This window comes from Globicephala melas, chromosome 10 (genome assembly GCF_963455315.2).
Source record: "Globicephala melas chromosome 10, mGloMel1.2, whole genome shotgun sequence".
Lineage (NCBI taxonomy): Eukaryota > Metazoa > Chordata > Mammalia > Artiodactyla > Delphinidae > Globicephala > Globicephala melas.
In genome coordinates this window covers 90,549,504-90,569,527 of record NC_083323.1, presented here as the reverse complement: position 1 = coordinate 90,569,527, position 20,024 = coordinate 90,549,504, and the positions used below count along the sequence as shown (strand labels likewise).

General features: G+C 37.3%; 1 protein-coding gene across 2 annotated transcripts in view; it reads left to right on the top strand.

The window, feature by feature from the left end:
• Positions 1-20,024, top strand: part of PTPRO (protein tyrosine phosphatase receptor type O) — a 231,335-nt gene that overhangs the window by 63,501 nt on the left and 147,810 nt on the right. Inside the window, exon 2 of one of the 2 annotated variants that reach the window (XM_060306115.1) lies at positions 9,863-10,032. The exons of the other annotated variant lie outside the window; for it this stretch is intronic. The gene's annotated coding sequence lies outside the window, so the exon portion shown is untranslated. The remainder of the gene's footprint in view (positions 1-9,862; positions 10,033-20,024) is intronic. 2 annotated transcript variants of the gene reach the window in all.

Here is a 20,024-nt window from a genome sequence, read left to right as displayed (position 1 = left end):
ATAAACCCATGCACATATGGTCACCTAATTTATGACAAAGGAGGCAAGAACATACCATGGAGAAAAGACAGCCTCTTCAATAAGTGGTGCTGGGAAAACTTGACAACTACATGTAAAAGAATGAAATTAAAACATTACCTAACTCCATACACAAAAATAAACTACAAATGGATTAAAGACCTAAATGTAAGACCAGACACTATAAAACTCTTAGAGGAAAACATAGGAAAAACACTCTTTGACATAAACCACGGCAAAATCTGTTTTGACCCACCTCCTAGAGTAATGAAAATAAAAACAAAAATTAAAAAATGGGACCGAATTAAACTTAAAATCTTTTTCACAGCAAAGGAAACCATAAACAAGACAAAAAGACAACCCTCAGAATGGGAGAAAATATTTGCAAATGAAGCAACGGACAAAGGATTAATCTCCAAAATATTTGAGTTTTGTTCAACCCTAGAAAAGCTTTCTAACCATTAGAGCTACCGCACAATGGAATGGATTGGATTGGCTTTTTCAGGAGTAGGCTCCAAATTTCTGCAAATGCTAACAAAGAGGCTGAATGGGCATCCATCAGGAAAGCGGTAGAGATTTCTAAATTAGTTGGAAATTGTCCAAGGTGATTCCCAAGGTCTCTTCTCTCTCAATGATCTCATAACTCTAAATAGCATATAGTGCTTCATGTAGAAGCAAGTAAGAAAAAAGAAGCTTTGATTTCCCATTGTGTCTTTCACAGGGACACTTGAAGCGTTATTCCATCTCAAATTCTCTTTATAGGTAATAATACTAGCGAGCAATAATATAAGCCTGGCGGGCACTATTCTGAGTTCTTTATGTGCGTTCACTCATTTAATCCTTACAACAATCCTAGGACGCAGGTACTACTAGCATTCCTGTTTTACACATGAGGAAAGTAGGTATAAAAAAGTCAAATAACTTGCCCAAGGTCAAGTCAGTAAGTGATGGAGCTGGGACTCAAACCCAGGTGGTCAAACTCTAAATCCTACAGTATGCAGTACAGGAGACTCATACGATACAATCCTGTTTCTCACAGACCCATAGTCTGTCCCACTAAACTAGAAGTTCATGAAGACACACACCATATCTGTTTATACTCACCGTTTGAACCTATGGCACCTGACACATTATAGGTAACCGATGAATGACTTTCTTAACATATTAAGATTAATCAGGCTCCTATTTTTCATGTCTTTTAAAAGGTATATCGTAGAAAAATGTGTTGTTTAGCTCTTATACCAAGATTATTATTTACCTGATTAGAGGTAAGAAGTGGTTCAGAAGCGCTTGTTTTTACATACTCAGTACCAAAAGACCTTTAAGATGACTTAGGATGAATATAGAAAACATGGTAGGATGACCTAAATTAGAAGTAGGTAAGAACAAAAAGCAACACCAAAGGCAGAATCATACCAAGGAGACAGTTTAGTATCTATACACATGCTGTCCCATACAGTTCCTTCAAGTGGGACACACGTTTGTCCTGAGCTTTTCAAAACACAGCCACAGGAAAAGGGAATTTGATCAGTTTCAAATTTTAGCTGTCCTCGAAATATAAAAAGAATATTTCTTAAGTGAAGCAAATCTATTCTTAGTGTCAAACTAGAAAGAAATCTCTTCCAAAGATCTACAAAAGAGACTTCAAAAGGAAACGAACAATGTCTTCCAGAACATTCTGTGAGCATTCTCCCTGCACTGCCTTTTCATATGAGACTAAGGTCTTATACCAAGTCTTGTTAGCGGGGAGGGCACTGTGCATACAGCAGGTTCCTCCTCTGTAACAGGTTCGTGCTTAGTATCAGTCAGAAGGTTGAGGTAAATTGCTACGCTCCAAATCACTATTTAATTCTGAGTTAGAGGTAGCAATAAATTGAACTGATACGCTGCATAAACTCCTGTTTTTAAAAAATCCTTCCAGTCTATTTTCCTCACAGCAACCTGAATATAACAATCCCTTCAAATGCTGTCTCCCATTTTCTTAGCCAAAACTTACAATCCTTAACAAGAGCCACAAGGTTCCCCAAAAGCTTCACCCACCACACCTCGTACCACTGTGCCGATTGCTCCCTGTCCTTAAGCTAAATCACCATCATTTCTCTTTCATGCCAGTGTCATTCCATGTTAGCGGCTCTGCACGCACCATTCTATTTGCCTGGAACACGCTCTCCCTTCCCAGTCTGCTGCCCCTCACCTACTTCATTCCTGCTTCTCAAAAGCCACTCTGATGAAGATGTTGCCTCTACTTCCCTTGGGTGGACTGGGCACCTTGTATCATTACGGAATGTCTTCACACTCTGAACTTTTCCACAGTGAAAAGTATCAATATTTTATGAGCTCATTCACTTTATCCTTCATTTGTTCAACAGTTACTCACAGATGAGCATCTACTTTGCAGCACTCGGTACTTTTCTAGCCCTAAGATACAGCTGTGAACAAAATATACAGAAATCTCGATGTTCACGTAGCTTCCATTCTAGCGCGTGGAACTGTATCTTCACTAAAATACAAGCGTTGTGTGGTCAGTTCACTGACGCATCGTCAGCAGCAAGCACAGTGTGTTGCATATAGTTTATATCAGAACAGCCTGGGTGATGATGTGAAAACAAACGACCCTGAAATTGTAGTGGCTTAAAGCAATACAGGTTTGTTTTCTGATCATTTTATATGACTGGAATCTCTTTCCATCTTCCCATCACAGTCATTCAGGGACATAGCTCAGTAGAATAGCCATCACCTCAAATACTGCTGGTCATTACACCCGGGGACGCTCTCCAGAATTTTAACCAGGAGTAAATGACTCTACAAGATTTTAACCAAGAGTGAAATACTTCACCACCCCAGAAGTGCTGCGCAAGACATTTTCCACTTACAACTCACTGGTTAAAATCAGTCACCTGGCCATATCCAACTACAAGGGGCCAAAGGGAAGAATCATAAGTTTTGGGCAGATGTCACTATTGAGTATAATAGAGAGAAGTTAATAAATCTTTGAGGAAAAGATGACTGAATCACAATGAGAAGTAGTCGTGACAAAGGCAAGAGCTATGTCTCTTTCTCTGTGTGAATTTTTCTGTGAAATACGTGTGCTCATGCATATGTAGTATCTATAGATTAGGCTAATGATAAAATGAGGATGCGTTGCCTCAGCTCACATCATCTACTCATAGTTTGATTAAACGGAACCAGGGATGACAAAATTGCTCTCCACAAAATATAAAGTAGATATCCTTCGGGCAGATAACTAAAAATTCACTACATATTAAAGTGATTATTCAAATGAACTATAAAATATTTCATAGGTCGGATTTCATCAGACTGGTTCACATATTTTTTTTTGCACCACCTTGCAAATCAGACTTAGATACATTCTGCAGGGTTGATTGCAAAGCAAGCTCTATTACACATTTTATTCTCCTTACCAACTATAATTTTGTATTTTGCCTGAACATTCAATTTTCTATATTTAATTAAAAATTAATTAAAATTCATTAGAGTATAAATTGTATCTCATCATTTCATTGAATCCTAACTATGGGTCACGCTTCTTAAACACAGAAATGGCCTAGCATTTTATTTCAATATAAGTGGAAGAATTGTCAGGATTATTTCGGTGCCCAGATGGGGATTTGGTATTTGTGTGACTGAATTCTGTCTTTAATTTAGGACATGAAAGGAGCTTTGGGGACTTAAGTTAGAAGGTTTAGCCAGAGCAATAAGAAAACCCAGTAGGAAATTCTCCTTGAGACTTAGGGTATTTTGTGAAATTTTTTTGCCTCTGCTTAGTTGGATTTTTAACTACAGAATTCTGACACTTATGAGCCCCTGTCTGAAGGAATAATCCACAGTCCTATGCCTCAGAGCTGTGCTTCCCACCTGAGGTCTTTGGACATACTCTTGGGGTGTATGTGTTCCATTTCTATTTGATAATGATTCAAATGCATACAAATAAATATATATACATGTAAATATTCTAGATAATCAAGATGATAAATGCTGACATTCCTTGTATGTCTGATTTTAGTTTGTTTGCATTATATTTATTTTATTAAGAACATAACATGAGATTTATCCTCTTACAATACCCTATTGTTGACTATAGGTATAAATTGTACAGCAGACCTCTAGAGCTTATTCATCTCACTTAACTTTATGCCTAACTGATTAATAATGTGCCGTTTCACCCTCCCTCCAGCCTATGGTAGCCATCATTTCAGTTTTCTCATATAAGTGGAATCAAGCAGCACTTGTCTTTCTGTGGCTTATTTCACCCAGCATAATGTCCTCAAGGTCCATACTTGTTCCATATCGCAGAATTTCCTTCTTTTTCAAGGTTGGAATATATCACATTTTTTTTTATCCATTCATTTGTCGTTGGACATTTAGATTATTTTCACGTCTTATCTATTGTGAATAGATCTGCAATGAACAGGGGAATCCTATTATCTCTTTGAGATCCTATGTCTGTTAGTCTGTTTTACTAACACCAAGCAGTACTACTTTAGCTAATATATCGAATGCAATAGGAAAATAGAGGATTTAAGCAAAGTGAAACATAAATGATAAGGTAAGTAAAGAGTAGTTGCAAAATAACTAAAATAAGATTGGTGTTAATATAAGTACGTGTTACTAAGAACATATACAGTCACAGTTGGTACTAAATCCAGGCATCAGATGCAATGCAGGGTCAGCAAAGATCATCTGCCACATTATATCAATGTTGACAATTTAAATTTTATCAGTTGTGTAGCTTTATTTCTATTTGATTGGTAAATTTTTATTTTATATTCTATGTGCATAGTAAACGTTTGATTTCTTATTCGTTTGAGAGTTTGTATCTGTTTGACATTACACTAAGAGTAAAATTCAAACCCCTTACCATGATCTGTAAGGCCCTGATCAACATGGTCTTTTCCTACCTGGTCCCTTCCCATCTTGCTACACTGCCTTGGGCCACTATGCTCCAACTCCATTGGCTTTTCTGACAATTCTTAAAGCACACCCAGCCCTCTCATAATTCAACACCTTTGCGCTTGGTGTTTCCTCTGCCTGGAAACTTTTTCAGGTTCTTAACAGAGCTAGTTACTTCTCATCTCTCCAATTTTAGCTTAATATACCCTTTAAATAGGGGCTTTCCCTGACCTCCACGTCCCCTCTACCATTATTTTCTATCAGAGTCCCCTCTTCATTTCCTTCCTGGTACTTAGCTCAGTTTATAAACTTTGTTTATTTTATTTACCAGATTATTGTTTGACTCCCCTAAACACCAAACACACACACACACACACACACACACACACACACACACTCCAGAATATAAAGTCCATGAGTACTATGATCCCATTGTCTTATTCTCCCTTTTATCCTCATTTCTTAAAACAGTGCTTGGTCCGTACAATAAATAATATTGGCTGAATAACAAAATGCATCCCTCGCTAGTCTCCAGCACTATCTTTCTAAAAGTCTTTGCTAATTTCAACAGTGAAGAGTGGCGTGTTATTGTTTTATGTATTATTTATTATTTGTCTCTGATTACTCATGGCATTGAATATTTTCATATGCTTATTGGGCACATATATTTTTGCTGGTAAATTTCATGTTCTTTGCCTACTTTTCGTTCAGGGAAACCATTGCATTAATTTGTAAGCATTATTTATATAGTCAAGACATTGATCTCTTAACCATTTTGTCCATTACAAACATGTGGCTTGCAATATTTTATATTTTTTTATACCCAATACTTTCTCTTTTTGATATGAAAGTTGTCAGTGTTTTTCAGGTAGATGTTATTAATCATATTTTACAGGTAAATAAACTGAGACTAAGAGAAAAAAGACAACGAACTTATGGTTACCAGTGGGGAAGGGCGGCGGGGAGGGATAGTCAGGGAGTTTGGGGTTGACATATACACACTGCTATATATAAAATGGATAAGCAACAAGGATCTGCCGTATAGCACAGGAAACTCTGCTTAATATTACGTAACAACCTAATTACGAAAAGAATTTGAAAAAGAATAGATATATGTATTAAAAAAAAGAAAAAATTTACAAATGACTCAGGTTTAATAAGAACTCTGTAACTCAAAATTCACATTCTTTCCATTCTCCGTGTCAGCTGACTTCTGTACACTTAGAGACACAATATGTCTCAGTGTTTGACAGGAGATAGTTAGCTAAATCTACATTTCTGTGTATATCTTTAAGGGAAGAGGTAAGTCTGATTGCCTTATTGTCACATTCACATGAATATATCACGATGCCATCTATTAAAAGATCTAGGGCTCTGGTGGGAATAAATTAGGACTTTAGGATCAACATTTGCACACTACTATATATAAAATAGATAAACAACAAGAACCTACTGTATAGCTCAGGGAACTATATTCAGTATCTTGTAATAATCTATACTGGAAAAGAATCTGAAAAAGGTGTACAGCAAAGTGATTCAGTTAGACAGATATAGATATATATATATATAATCTGAAACTAACACAACATTGTATTTACTTATTAAAGTAAATAAGTAAGTAAATAAATAAATAAATGAATCCAGGGAATCTCAATTTGAGAAAGGCTGTTCAGGTGTTTCTAATGGAAATTGTTTATTTGCCTGCCTGAAGACCCTGTGGGCCAACTGAAATTTTATATTTCCGAACTTTGGGCTAGCTTATTTTTTTAATCACCTTAGCCTGGTAGCAGTGGTATCTTATCCTAATCAGACCCTCTAATTGATAGTCCTATATATCTTTGGCTAACACAAATTACAAAAGGTAATTATTTCCTAATTACCTATAAGGTAGACAAAAATGTGTAATAATATAGAATCCACGTGGGGAGAAGAAAATCAATGGTATTCTTCTTGGGGAAAAAAATAGAAACCATTTTCCAAGATTATCTTTATTTTCACTTGACTCTACAGAGCATTGCCCTTTAAGAAAAAGAATTTTTCTAAAGTGACTGTTTCTCATTTTTTTAAATAATTTTTGTTTATTTATTTTTGGCTGCATTGGGTCTTCGTTGCTGCATGTGGGCTTTCTCTAGTTGCAGTGAGCAGGGGCTACTCTTCGTTGCAGCGCATGGGCTTCTCACTGCAGTGCCTTCTCTTGTTGTGGAGCATGGGCTCTAGGCACGCAGGCTTCAGTAGTTGTGGCGTGTGGGCTCAGTAGTTGTGGCTCGCGGGCTTAGTTGCTCCAGGGCATGTGGGATCTTCCCGGACCAGGGCTCGAGCCTGTGTCCCCTGCATTGGCAGGCAGATTCTTAACCACTGCACCACCAGGTAAGTCCCTCTCATTTTTAATTTATTGGAAGTCAATTAGTTATCATTATTCTAAATAATATATCTTGAACCACAAGCTTTTTTTTGTACTAGAAGATAAGTTAATCATAAACTGCTTCATTTTACCAAGATTAGTGGAACTAAACAGTCTTATCAATGGAGCAGAACCAAAGAGCAAGACATGACATACAGTGAAAAACAAATGAAAGAGGATGTGAATAGGATACCTACCACTGAGGGATCAAGTACAAGTTCCAAATATTTCTGTATAATTGCTAAAAGAAATTGTATTTTAGATTAAGATATTAAAGTCAGTAAATGAATTTTTCCTTGTGTCATTTAATTATTTTATTTTAATCAGTGGTTCAAACAAGTTGTCCTTTGCTTACCGTAGCATAAGAAGCTAGTGGTGCACTGGAAACAGAATTCAGGGGTCACCTGAGTCCATTGTAGTATTCTTGTGACTATAACTCACTATTTCCAACTCAGAGGATGGTTTGATTTGTGATTATCAAAATTACGTACACAATCCATCTTCTGCTGGCCACTATGTACGCAGTTATTGCCCATGGATATTGTTCAAAGAAATTGCACAAAACATGTAAGGATATATGGCCGGGAAGCGGTTTCTGTAAGCCCAGAAAAGCTATAAAGAACCATGAAACATTAAATGAAATTTATGTTTCTGGAGCAGCCAAATCAATCATGAGCCCTGGAACTTTAGTCCAGGAGCAAACTTTGATCAGCATCAATTCTTCTTATAGTCTTACGTACATTGTCTACCTTGAAATATTGTCATTTAAAAAAATTTTTTTTAATTAATTTATTTTTTATTTATTTTATTTTTGGCTGCGTCAGGTCTTTGTTGCTGTGTGTGGAGTTTTCTCTAGTTGCAGCGAGCAGGGGCTACTCTTCGTTGCAGTGCGCAGGCTTCTCACTGTGGTGGCTTCACTTGTAGAGCACAGGCTCTAGGTTTGTGGGCTTCCGTAGTTGTGGCACGCGGGCTCAGTAGCTGTGGCACACGGGCCCAGTTGCTCTGCAGCATGTGGGATCTTCCCCGACCAGGGCTCAAACCTGTGTCCCCTGCATTGGCAGGCAGATTCCTAGCCACTGCGCCACCAAGGAAGCCCAAAATATTGTCATTTTTGAAAGTGATTTAGGTACCGATTTTTAATCTTCATTTTTTCGTATTACATACAGGCTTTTGTTTGCTCGTTTTCTGATTAAGCTGCTTTATATGCATTTTTCCTCCAGGAAACTTCCTTGGTTAAACAAAGGCAATAATGACATGGTCTTAGATTAAGTTTAGTTATGACTGTCTCCTCAAGGGTTTGAAATCAGGTCACAGTAAAAAAAATAAATGCTGTGTCCTGATATAATTGCACTAATAGAAAGTGCACACAAAGGCACATAAATGTTGGGGCTCAGGAAGAATTATTATAATATTTTGTTAACTTTCTCTCAGTTTACATTTGACATAAGGATAAGGACTAAAAAATCATACAAAGAGAAGAATTTTGCACCAACATAAAGTGACATAGCACAATATTTTGCTTTTCTTGATTTTTGTTTTTACTAGTCACTGAAGTGCTGTGGACTTGGAGACTAAATGGTATTATCCCGATTAAAAAATAAACGAAAACAAAGATGTGGAAATAGTCAGTGATTTGGGTATGTAAAGGATTTTACAGCCGTTTGTTATTTGCACTGTTTAATTTGGTCACAAGCTGAGTGATTTTCCCGAGCTTTAGATCACAGGAATAAGAAGGCTCTATTCCCCTCATCATTTACCTTAAGATAAGCTTCATCTCTGAGTTATGGATAACATTATATTCTGACCAATGTAGTGCTTTTATGGACTCAGCATTATTTAGAAAAATGTAAGAACGAGTGTCAGTCTAGACACTATTCATAATCCAATTTATTTAAAGGTTCAGGGAAACTCATTATGTACATAAACACAGAGTTACCAGCTTCTTTTCTCAATTCAATTGATCACCAAATCAACCTGAAAGTATTGATTGAATCCCTGGAACTTACTACAGTGTCTAATCCAAAAGGCACACAAGGGCTTCCCTGGTGGCGCAGTGGTTGAGAGTCCGCCTGCCGATGTAGGGAACACAGGTTCGTGCCCCAGTCCGTGAAGATCCCACGTGCCGCGGAGCGGCTGGGCCCGCTGAGCCCGCACGTCCGGAGGCTGTGCTCCACAACGGGAGAGGCCACAACAGTGAGGGGTCCGCGTACCGCAAAAAAAAACAAACAAAAACAAAAGGCACTCAAAAATATCAGTCTTTGGGCAATTCTGGATTCTGTGAGGGAAACAGAAAAAGTAGAAGATTCATTTCTCCTCTTCAGGTAGCTTATTATCTACTTAGAGTGCCAATGCAGAACAACGAAAGAACAAAACTATATGCATACCGTACGTATTATAAGCTTCCGTACTACAACCCATGACCAACTTCCAATCCTGCAATTACAACTGTGATTTTTAACTTTCTCTTACCATAACTCCAAACATCTTTACTTTCTCTTCCTCTTTATTATGTTCATCGAATATGAAAATTAGACCTCATAGGATTTCGGAGAAGGAGAAAATGAAAACTAGAAAGGAAAAGCATATCGATTCCTTCAAATTTTTCTGTGATCTTTGTGTAGAAGACTTGAAACCATCTATTTATTTATCAGGCTCATTCAGTTTGCCTTCCTAGCAATTTCAAAGTTGACTGCTTCTTCAAGGTAAGGAAATTAAATGATGAGAGAGTAGGCGTGGATGGGATGGGTTGCGGGATTTCATCCAAAGGGTTGATTTGATTTCTTTAAAATCCCAGACTGTAGCTTAAGATTATTTTCTTAAGTATTATCCCTTATCATTATTTAATTTTGGTCTCTAGGACTGAGATACTCTTGTTCCAAGAAAGAATACATATTTTATATTAACTATTTGAATATTTACTGCCTTTGGATATATGCCTGAATGTCCCTCTATGTTGGGGGGGGGTATTTTTAATGTTAGTCATTATTGATCTCTGCTAGAATCATCAAGTGTCTGTATTATCAAGTATCTCTCCCAAAATAAGATCAGTGACATCCTACGTTTGATAAAAATGGCCATAGCTGTGCAGAGTAGGTCAGTCATGTGAGGTTCCATTCTCTCTTTAGGTTATTTGAAAAAGTTTTTCAAGTTTGATGAAAGTCAAATTTCCTACATAGATTATTTTCACAAATGTTATCTCTGAGGTGTGAAAATAAAAGAAAATGCACCTTATTTTCCACTTTAAAGGTGACATAGCTTACTGTAATTTCCCTTAGCCCCAGTTTTTTTTTTCCTGTAAAATGGCAATACTAATATCAATCTGCTTGAGTTGTCAAGAGCATTAGATATTTATAAAGAACTAAATTTGACACATAATCATCCAATAAATTGTACTTGCTATTATTTATAATATATTAAGTCTACTTTTTCTTCAAGGTTGAATTTAAGTCCTAGTTCCCTTTAGAAAATCTTCCCTGAAAATTTAACCCTTTGTGATCATTACCTATTCTAAACACTTCTCTGTATTTGTCATATGTCTTTTGGCATATGCTACTTTGCACTTATGTTTGCCTTTTTCATATGTTTGTCCAATCTCCCCAGATAGATTGTAAACCTTAAGAAATAACAGATAATAAATAATGCCACTTTGTATCTCTAGGACCCACCTAACAGAGTGCCCTGTGACTAGTTGACTCTCAATAAAAGTTGAGGATAATTCAATTATATTTCCACTTCCTTACTTTCATGAATAAATGGAATTTCTATATTAACCTCTTAGAGTTATTATTTTTAAATAGAATTTTATAATAATAACTCACTTTGGTGATCTAAGTCAGACAGTCCTCGGAATCTACTGAAGATAAAAAGGATCTGGTGGAAGTCAGCCAGTAAATATCACACCTGTGTCAAAACATTGCAGCTGATTTCAAAGCCTGGCCTTGTCTCTCACTGCGCCAAATTACTTTCCCCAAGATGTTCCAACTATAAGGGGCCTGACAACAAAGGGCTCAGAGGTATGGCCAATTTACATAGACCCATGGCGTGTCGGTTGCCTCTGCTGCGAAACATGCAGGACTTTTTCTCTCACACTTAGAGTTGGGAAACTGCACGAGCCAAAGAGTATTTGCTTTCATTTGTCAATGCAACATCAATACTTCTTATAAGCAGTAGACAAGAGTGTAAAAGTAATGTTTATTGTAGTAACAATCCATGGGAAGTATCCTTCCATCAGCTTATAAGGTTCTGTTCCTCTCCCTCTTACTCTCAGTGTAGGGACCACCAGACTCAACAAGCTGAGGGAAATGTAGTAGAATAGAGAGCCTCATGGGAATGATGCCTGCCTGAATAAGGTATACCAAAGAGTTACTGAGTAAAGGATAATGGGAAAAAAAGAGACAGACAGACAGATAGAAAAAAGAATGGGAAAAAAGATTTACAGATGTAAGATAAAGAAGTAAAAGATTGCATGAAACTGACACTGGAAGTATCAAATCAGTGAAACATTCATAACGAAAATAGTTCCCTACATGCAACAGGATCTTTGGTCTTTGTTTGATGTGAGAGCAAATGTTAATCAGAATTGGCACAAAATAGTTAACATCCAGGACCAATTTGTTTTTCTTCACAGGTGCATAATTATATCAATAGGATTATTGTTGCATACATTACCACTGGAAATCAGTGTGGCAGAGGGAAAGAACAAAGTATGCAAAGACTGACGGTCTTGAATTTGAATCAAGTTTGTGTCATTCATTTTCTTAATGTGTAGCCATGGCAGATTACTCTGAGTCTCAGAATCCTAACCTAATAATGGAGGTTTTTTTTCTTCCCTATGATTCAGAGTATTTTAAAACGAATATGCATTCAATATGGTGGCTCCTGTTGTGCTCTATTTGTATAGAAGTTTTGGACTTAGAGAATGATAATCAAATTTAGCATTGTGAGTATTTAGCATTTGATTATTATTTAAGGGATGGCAAGTATAGCTAATGGGGGTGTGAGCTGGGCTAGTACTTTGAGGGAAAACCAGAGAGCTGGAAGAGCTATGAAGGGGACCGACTCTGGGAGGGAGTAAGAAGGATGAATCTTGAAAAGGGAAGAAAGGAAGAAGGCCAGGTATTGGGTACAATGAGTGTGAAGGGCTGGCTGATGGGATATCCCGGGGGCAAGGGAAGAGGTTGCTGGGGCAGAGGTGGATGGTGCAGTGGTGCCGGGGTCAGGGGGTGGGAGGGGAAGGGTAATGCTGATGCTTTTGAAATAGTTAACAAGGGAGGTTCATAAATAACATTGCATTATTAGAGATTCTTTAAGGTAATCATGCTTGCTGACTTTCATTGCCAATGTAAACACCAGGTATCAGTGTCTATTAATTAAACTAAAATTATCAAAATAATAATAATATGTACTAGTTACTATTTATATCATATGGGTTTATGGATTTTCTGTAAGTAGTCAATGTGTTTTCATGACCCAAACATACAAAAATGATTCTGTGTAAATCACTGCTTTATAGCTTGTAAGGACAGGTATTTTTAGATTCTTTTTACCAAAAGAAAAAGAATTGAAAATGAAAGAAGCATGAAAACATGCTAGAAAACCAAGTAGAAGTTAAATATAATCCTACATATTCTATATTAAGTTACATATACTTCTGGTGAAAATGGATTTCATTGATAATTTCCAGGTATAATTGCAAAGACAAATTTAAGTTATTCTATGTAAATAGTTTAGTCTATAAATTAGATTCCAATCTGCTTGTCATCATCAGCTAATAGAAAGTCCTGCCAACTGTAAAAATATGATTGCATCCTAATAGAAATGTAAGCATTGTGATAGAGAATACTGTAGTCAGGAGAGTGAAATTTAGAATCGTTCCTAATCAGGAAACCACAGGTTCCTTATTGAAGGAGTGATTTATTATTGATTTCCACATCTAATATAGCTCCTCATATCTGACAGTAAAATTGGAAGGATAGTGGTTTAAATCTTGGCAAGAAGAAATTATGTGACCCTGACAGCTAATTTTCCAAGCTGAGATCAGGATGCTATGCAATTAACTTCCTAAAGGAATTACATGGACAATTATGCAATATTTTTGGTAATGAGGAAATGTTAGCTCACTAAATTAAAGTCTGAGGAAGTAAACTGCTATGAGAAATGTGAAGCTGATGATTACAAAAAATGATATTCAAACTGTATCTTAAAGATAATGAATGCCCTTTAGGTCATTCAGTAATTTGAAAAATTACTTAGTTAAAAAAAAGTAAGAAAAAAATCTTAGACTGTATCTTTTCTTCCAGAGTCAATTAAAGCAATTATTCAAATCTTTGATGCCATCACCTCCTAATTGGTATATTCAGAGAACTATATATGGTCCAAGTTAGTTATTTGCTTAAATTTTTCTGAACATTTGCTTCCACTGCCTACATGTAAAATGTAAGCTATTGTTTCATGTAAAAATAAAATAGAGACTTATGTGCAGGGCTTTTTCCTGGTGATCGAGCTGGTTTGCTTCAGAGGAAGCAGTCCTATTTTTAACTTCTTTAATTAATCTACTTTTCTTGCTTCTCCTGGGCTTATGGCTTACCCTTGGAAAGGGAACAGAAACGGTGAGAATTATCTGTGGAGAAGCTGAGAGCAAAGTAGTGGGGTTCTAGGATCTCAGCATAATCACCAGTGACTGTGTATTGATACAGAATGTTCTAATATGTGCAACTCACTACCATTCTAAAGTCTTAACATGACACTTGACCACATTCAACCGTGATCTAAGAGTTCGGTGGACGCTTTTTTTTAATTTAATTTTTATTTTATATTGGGGTATAATGGACACTTTTGATATTTAAGATAGAAAGTTTAAAGGACCACACTAAATACTACCATGATGTTTAAATTAGGCAATCAGAATACAATCTACTTGGAAACTGATTTCATGTTACTCAATTTTTTTAAAGAGCTTAATCCTCACATAACCTAAGATTTACCACAAAGACTTAACATGATTTGGGGTCATGTTACTCTATTTAACCTAGCCCTATCACAATTCGTGGGAAAATCCGTTATATTGGCCAAGCTGCATGCTTCAAGCGGTCTAAAAATAATCTAAATAATTATCACTGAATAAGAAAAGAGAGAACCAGCAAGCCTCCATGAGAGGGGCACGTGGCATATTCTGCCAAGATCAAGACCTGTTTATTGTCTTCACTCACCGGGCTCAGACCTCCTACATGTCAGCAAAATTGCAGAATGTCTTTGGGGTCACTCACATATGGCTGAAACTATGAAACTTAAATCTGGAAATGCCAGATTTTCTGGTGAGGATAACATCTGAAAGACGCCTTACACTATTTTAAGACACATGGTGTTATTATTTCCTGCCCTAAGGGATACTGTTCCTTTTAAAAACCAGTTTTTAGAAATTAGATTTTTTTCAATATTTTGTATGTCCTTAAACCAAGGTACAATGTCAGCTATAACATCTTACATACATTTCAAGAGCAGTAAGGCTTTTTCTATTAACATTTCTAAAATCTGGCTGTTAAAATGCTGCAAAATAAAATGTGTTACTGTAAGAAAGGCTATCATGGGGTCATTGGGTAAATCACCAAAAATGTTGGGGTTTTTTTTCTGCTGTTAAGATATAAGTTTAGCTGCTGCTGCTTTGGGGATGAAGAAAACCCTTAATTAATATTCCTGTAAATTCTATTTTTTTTGTCATCTTATTTATCACTAGTTAAGTCATTATAGGAAAGCAGCTTAATAAACAAACCTAAGTAATTGTTTTGAATAGTGTTTATTTTGTATCTTCTTATAAATGTATGTTTGACTATCTTTATATTCTCCTGAAAGATTTACCTTCAAGTGCTCACCATTCATTACTGGGAACGGTATTACCTTTTATAATACATCTTAAGTAGAACCTCCAGGTTGGTGAACACGTGGAAATTTGGGGAGAAAGTCACACTCGGACACAGCAAGAACACTCCATACGCCTTCTCCATACCTTTTCCTCTGCATCTCTTCCATCTGGCTGTTCTGAGTTACATCCCTTTATAATAATCTGGTGATCTAGTGTCCTTATAAGGAGACAGAGAGATTTGACTGCAGAACAAAGGAAGAAGGTAATGTGACAGCTGACGCAACATGGCTTTGAAGATGGAGGAAAGGGCCTCCAGCCAGGGATGCATGGAATGCAGCTCTAGAAGCTGGAATAGGCCAAGAAACAGGTGTTCCCTAGAGCCTCCAGAAGAAGTACGGCCCCACGAACACCTTGATGCTGGCCCAGTGAAACTGACTTAATCTCTGACCTTCAGAACTCTAAGACAGTAAATGTGTGTTGCTTTAAGCCAAAACAAAATAAAATCTCCCTTTCTGTACTTACAGAAAAATACAGGCCAGCGAATAGATGTTCTCATTACAGTTAATTAGGTATGATTTTTATAGCGGATGACTCTATGCTTTGACTAAAAATATACTGATCGATTTTTAAATCATCACCTTTTTCTTAAAGATTTTAAATAATTAAAGGATTTTTTAAGTGGGAAAAATATTTCTTTTGAGCAAAGTGTTCCATATCTAAAGAGAAACTTTAAAACGACTGACTTGCATCAAGTAACACGTTGAAAATTAAAGTTTGTGTCAGTATGCCTAATAAGTATTCCCATTTATCTAATAAGGACAAAACATAAATTGCACAGTAATTAGAAGAGAAACAATTGATCTCTACCCCATCGGGTTTTGTACAGTTATTTATCTAGATCAATGTTTACCAGACTTGTTTAATCATAAGAATCTCCTGGGTCCCTTGTGAAAATACCGATTCCCAGAAGTAACTGAACACATCCTGACATACGTTTAGGAAACGTTGGTCTCCTGTTTGCATTAGAGGTGGTTGCCTCCCTTTACATATGAATGATATTTGTAAGATTTAGGAATCTTATTAAACATTTTATTAAACATATTAAACATTTATCACAAGCTCCCAAAAGATACAAACAGTGCTGTTCTGTAGGCCAGCGGTCCCCAAACCTTTTTGGCACCAGGGACCGGTTTCGTGGAAGACAATTTTTCCACGGACCGGGGTCCGGGCGTGGGGTGGCACGGCTCAGGCGGTAATTCGAGCGACAGGGAGCGAGCTGCAGATGAAGCTTCGCTCACTCGCCTGCCACTCAACCTCCTGCTGTGCGCCAGGTTCCTAACAGGCTGCCGACCAGGCACCTGTCCGCAGCCTGGGGATTGGGGACCCCTGCTGTAGGCCACACGTTGGGTTAGCAAAGCATTCTAAAAGCAGGCAAACCCCCAGCACAGTGTCTCCTGTCTAGCAGGTTCTCAGCAAAGATTGACATGTACACACTGCTATATTTAAAATAGATAACCAACAAGGATCTACTGTATAGCACAGGGAACTCTGCTCAGTAGTCTGTAATAACCTAAATAGGCAAAGAATCTGAAAAAGAACAGATACTTGTATATGTATAACTGAATCACTTTGCTATAAACCTGAAACAACATTGTTAATGATACTCTAATATAAAATAAAAATTAAAAAAAAAGAATCTAGCTAGATACATTGGTATAAAACATCTCCTTTTCTTTTCTTCTCTATTCTCTCTTTTCTTAAGTCAGTCCTCTGCAAGAAACTGTTTTATTTTATCCTGGTAAACTGAGCACTTATGCTTATTCTGTTGGAGCTGTGCCCTTCCTGTGAAGTAGCCTTCTAATGATCTGATTCACACTTTTGACAGCATTTATTTCAAATTCTAATTTATTTAGCTGCTTCAATCATAATCGTAAATTACCTTTTAGGAGGGATTCTTTTCCTCACCATTACCTTGATCAGAAATTCAATTATCTGAACACCTGTAAGAGAAGGAGAGTGTCAGCTAACGTTTTATTTTTAAAAGCACAAAAGAAAAGGAGGAAATGGATGTGATTATTTTTTCTTGAAAAAGGAAATTTAGTCATCTAATATAGCCATTTAGAAAAGTACCATTCTTGAATCTGTACTTGATTTTCTATGTTAAATTAGTCTAAATCTATCCAATTATTTTTTAAGCCTATAATGTTACCATGGAGAGTGTGAGGCCATTATTGCCCGTTAATTTCTTCAAAGACAAGCTCAAAAGCTAACTCCAGGGCTTCCCTGGTGGCGCAGTGGTTGAGAGTCCGCCTGCCGATGCAGGGGACACGGGTTCGTGCCCCGGTCCGGGAAGATCCCACGTGCCGCGGAGCGGCTGGGTCCGTGAGCCATGGCCGCTGAGCCTGCGCGTCCGGAGCCTGTGCTCCGCAACGGGAGAGGCCACAGCAGTGAGAGGCCCACGTACCGCAAAAAAAAAAAAAAAAAAAAGATAACTCCACCAAGATGGTGTGGAATCTCGTTTCATTCATGAGAAATACTAATAAGAAAAATAGTGACAAGCTGGCATAGCTCAGATGGAGAGGCTACGAAAGAACAGGCAGGATGCAGAAACAGCTGCCGTGCCCACTTCACAGGAAAACACTCAGATTTTGGAAAATCCATAAATAATCTAAATTGTTTTCCTTGCTGCCCCAACCAGCTGCCCAAAGGCAAAATGCCCTAAATGGCCTCTTTGCAGCCTCCCAGATAATCATCAGCTTGCTCAGGAAAAGGTAGGAGAAATTTGCTGTTCAAATTGTCCCCAGCGGTTCCTTTTTCTTTCTTTCCACTTTCTCTTCTATAAGCCAGGGTTTTTGTTAGATGTAACGAATGTATGATACATTCTATTGATTATATAAGCAAAATAATGTGCTAAGAATTAACTATATGTCTTTCTATTATTCTTTGGAAAAGGAAATAAGTGTTAGTTTGAAGAAGCATCGAAATATAATTATGACAGACACCTCAATTATTAAAAGGCTGCCATGAAGAAGACAGCAGAAGTTTCCTCTTTGCTATAGAAAAAGAAAATTATATCAACGTGTCAATCACATGATATAAAGAGCTTTATTATAATCAGAATCAGAACAAAAGTTCAAGGATTATATAACTCAGACATGGGACAAATAGCATTTTATCATATGTTTTAACCTCTAATTTGTTTTTCCACCAGTCCCGTAAGCAGTGGACCACTTGAGGCCAAGGACTATTTCTTAATCATCTTTGTATTTCCTGCATCGTACAGCGTCTAGCTCACATTCCCTGAACACATTTTACTGAACAATACTAAAAGGCACAGATTCAAGACTTTGGAAGCTTTGCCAATGCCGTGTCCTTGTCACAATGAATGAATGGATGAGCCATGAGTCTCAAGTGTCCTTAATGTTTCCCACTTGCCATTATTAATGGTGGAACTAAATCTCAGCTCTTTTCGGTGAATCCAATTTCCCAGGCTCTTTATTGCCAGCCCTCTGTTAGGAAGTGAGCAGTTTCTGTATATCCTGGTAGTGGTTTTGCCACTTTCTTTTTTCTTGGCAACTTGACATGCTAGTCTCTGTGACTAAGTGGAAGTGGTAGTTTCTCTAAGTTGTAAACAGCAACACCTGCATTCTCTGGCTTTCTCTTCATTACCTTTATGAATGTGCCCTTGTGTCAGTGGTTGGCCAAAGACAATAGTAATAGAAAAATCAATATACCATATGAGGAGAAGTGGGAAAGTGACTGGGATATAAATTTTATGTTAAGTTTCTGTCTATACATACTTATACAGATAGATATAGTTTTATATATATATATATATAGTTGAAAGATTCTCTATTTCTTATTTACTGTATCCCTATCTGTACCTTCCGAGAGCCATGGGACTCTATACTTAGGTGCTTTACGGAAATATCTGAACAAATTTATGGGAATGGTCAGGTCCTTTATTCCTACACAGTCCAACCATATCCAAAGGAACCCAGCACAAGGTTAAAAAATTAGTTAATAATACCTGTGCAAGTATAGATATCAAGAGAAAAATGAGTGAATTCTACTCATATTACTTAATGAGTTTTTAATAACCCCGAATATAATAGTTAGAGGATCTTTCATTCATGTCTTCATTAAAACAGAAAAAGAATATATTGAGAATGACTGACCCAGTTTGCTGTAATAATATATGCAGTGAACTGTAAATACCACAAACACCAAGCCTCACGGACTCAACGTGACCCAGTATCCGGCAGCATTCGAATTGTCTGGAAGCTTGTTAAAACTGTAGAAACTAGGGCCTGCCCAGACTGACTAAACGAAAATCGAATTTTTAACAAGGTCCCCAGGAGATCTGTACGCACATTATGTTTGAGAAGCTACTCTAACGAGGGCGTAGTAAGTATTGATCACACTCCAATTCCTTCTCACAAAGGAGCTGATAGTAGGGTCTTAACCAGAGTGATGAGAGGAATGTAACTGAAGGACAGGAACATGGGTCTGTTCGAAATTCTCTTTTGTGTCTGTGCTGCCTCCAAAGTCTACTCTGAACTAGGATTCTTTGGGGCCTTTAACACTAGGATTTAATCTTTCCTTAAGCATGCTCTCAGATCACGGCTTCTGTGGACTGAGTTCACAGTGGGTAACTCTCAGCAAGGTGGGAATGCAGTCTAGAGCAATGCCTGCCAAACTGAGGTCAGAAGACTGTTGCCCACCTGCAGATTGTTTCTTACTGGTCTGCAGCCAGATAAGGCCCTTGGTAGAATGTGCAGGATGACCTCAGGAGCTTGTGCCAGCATATGAATTGCCTGCATCCCTAGGCACACT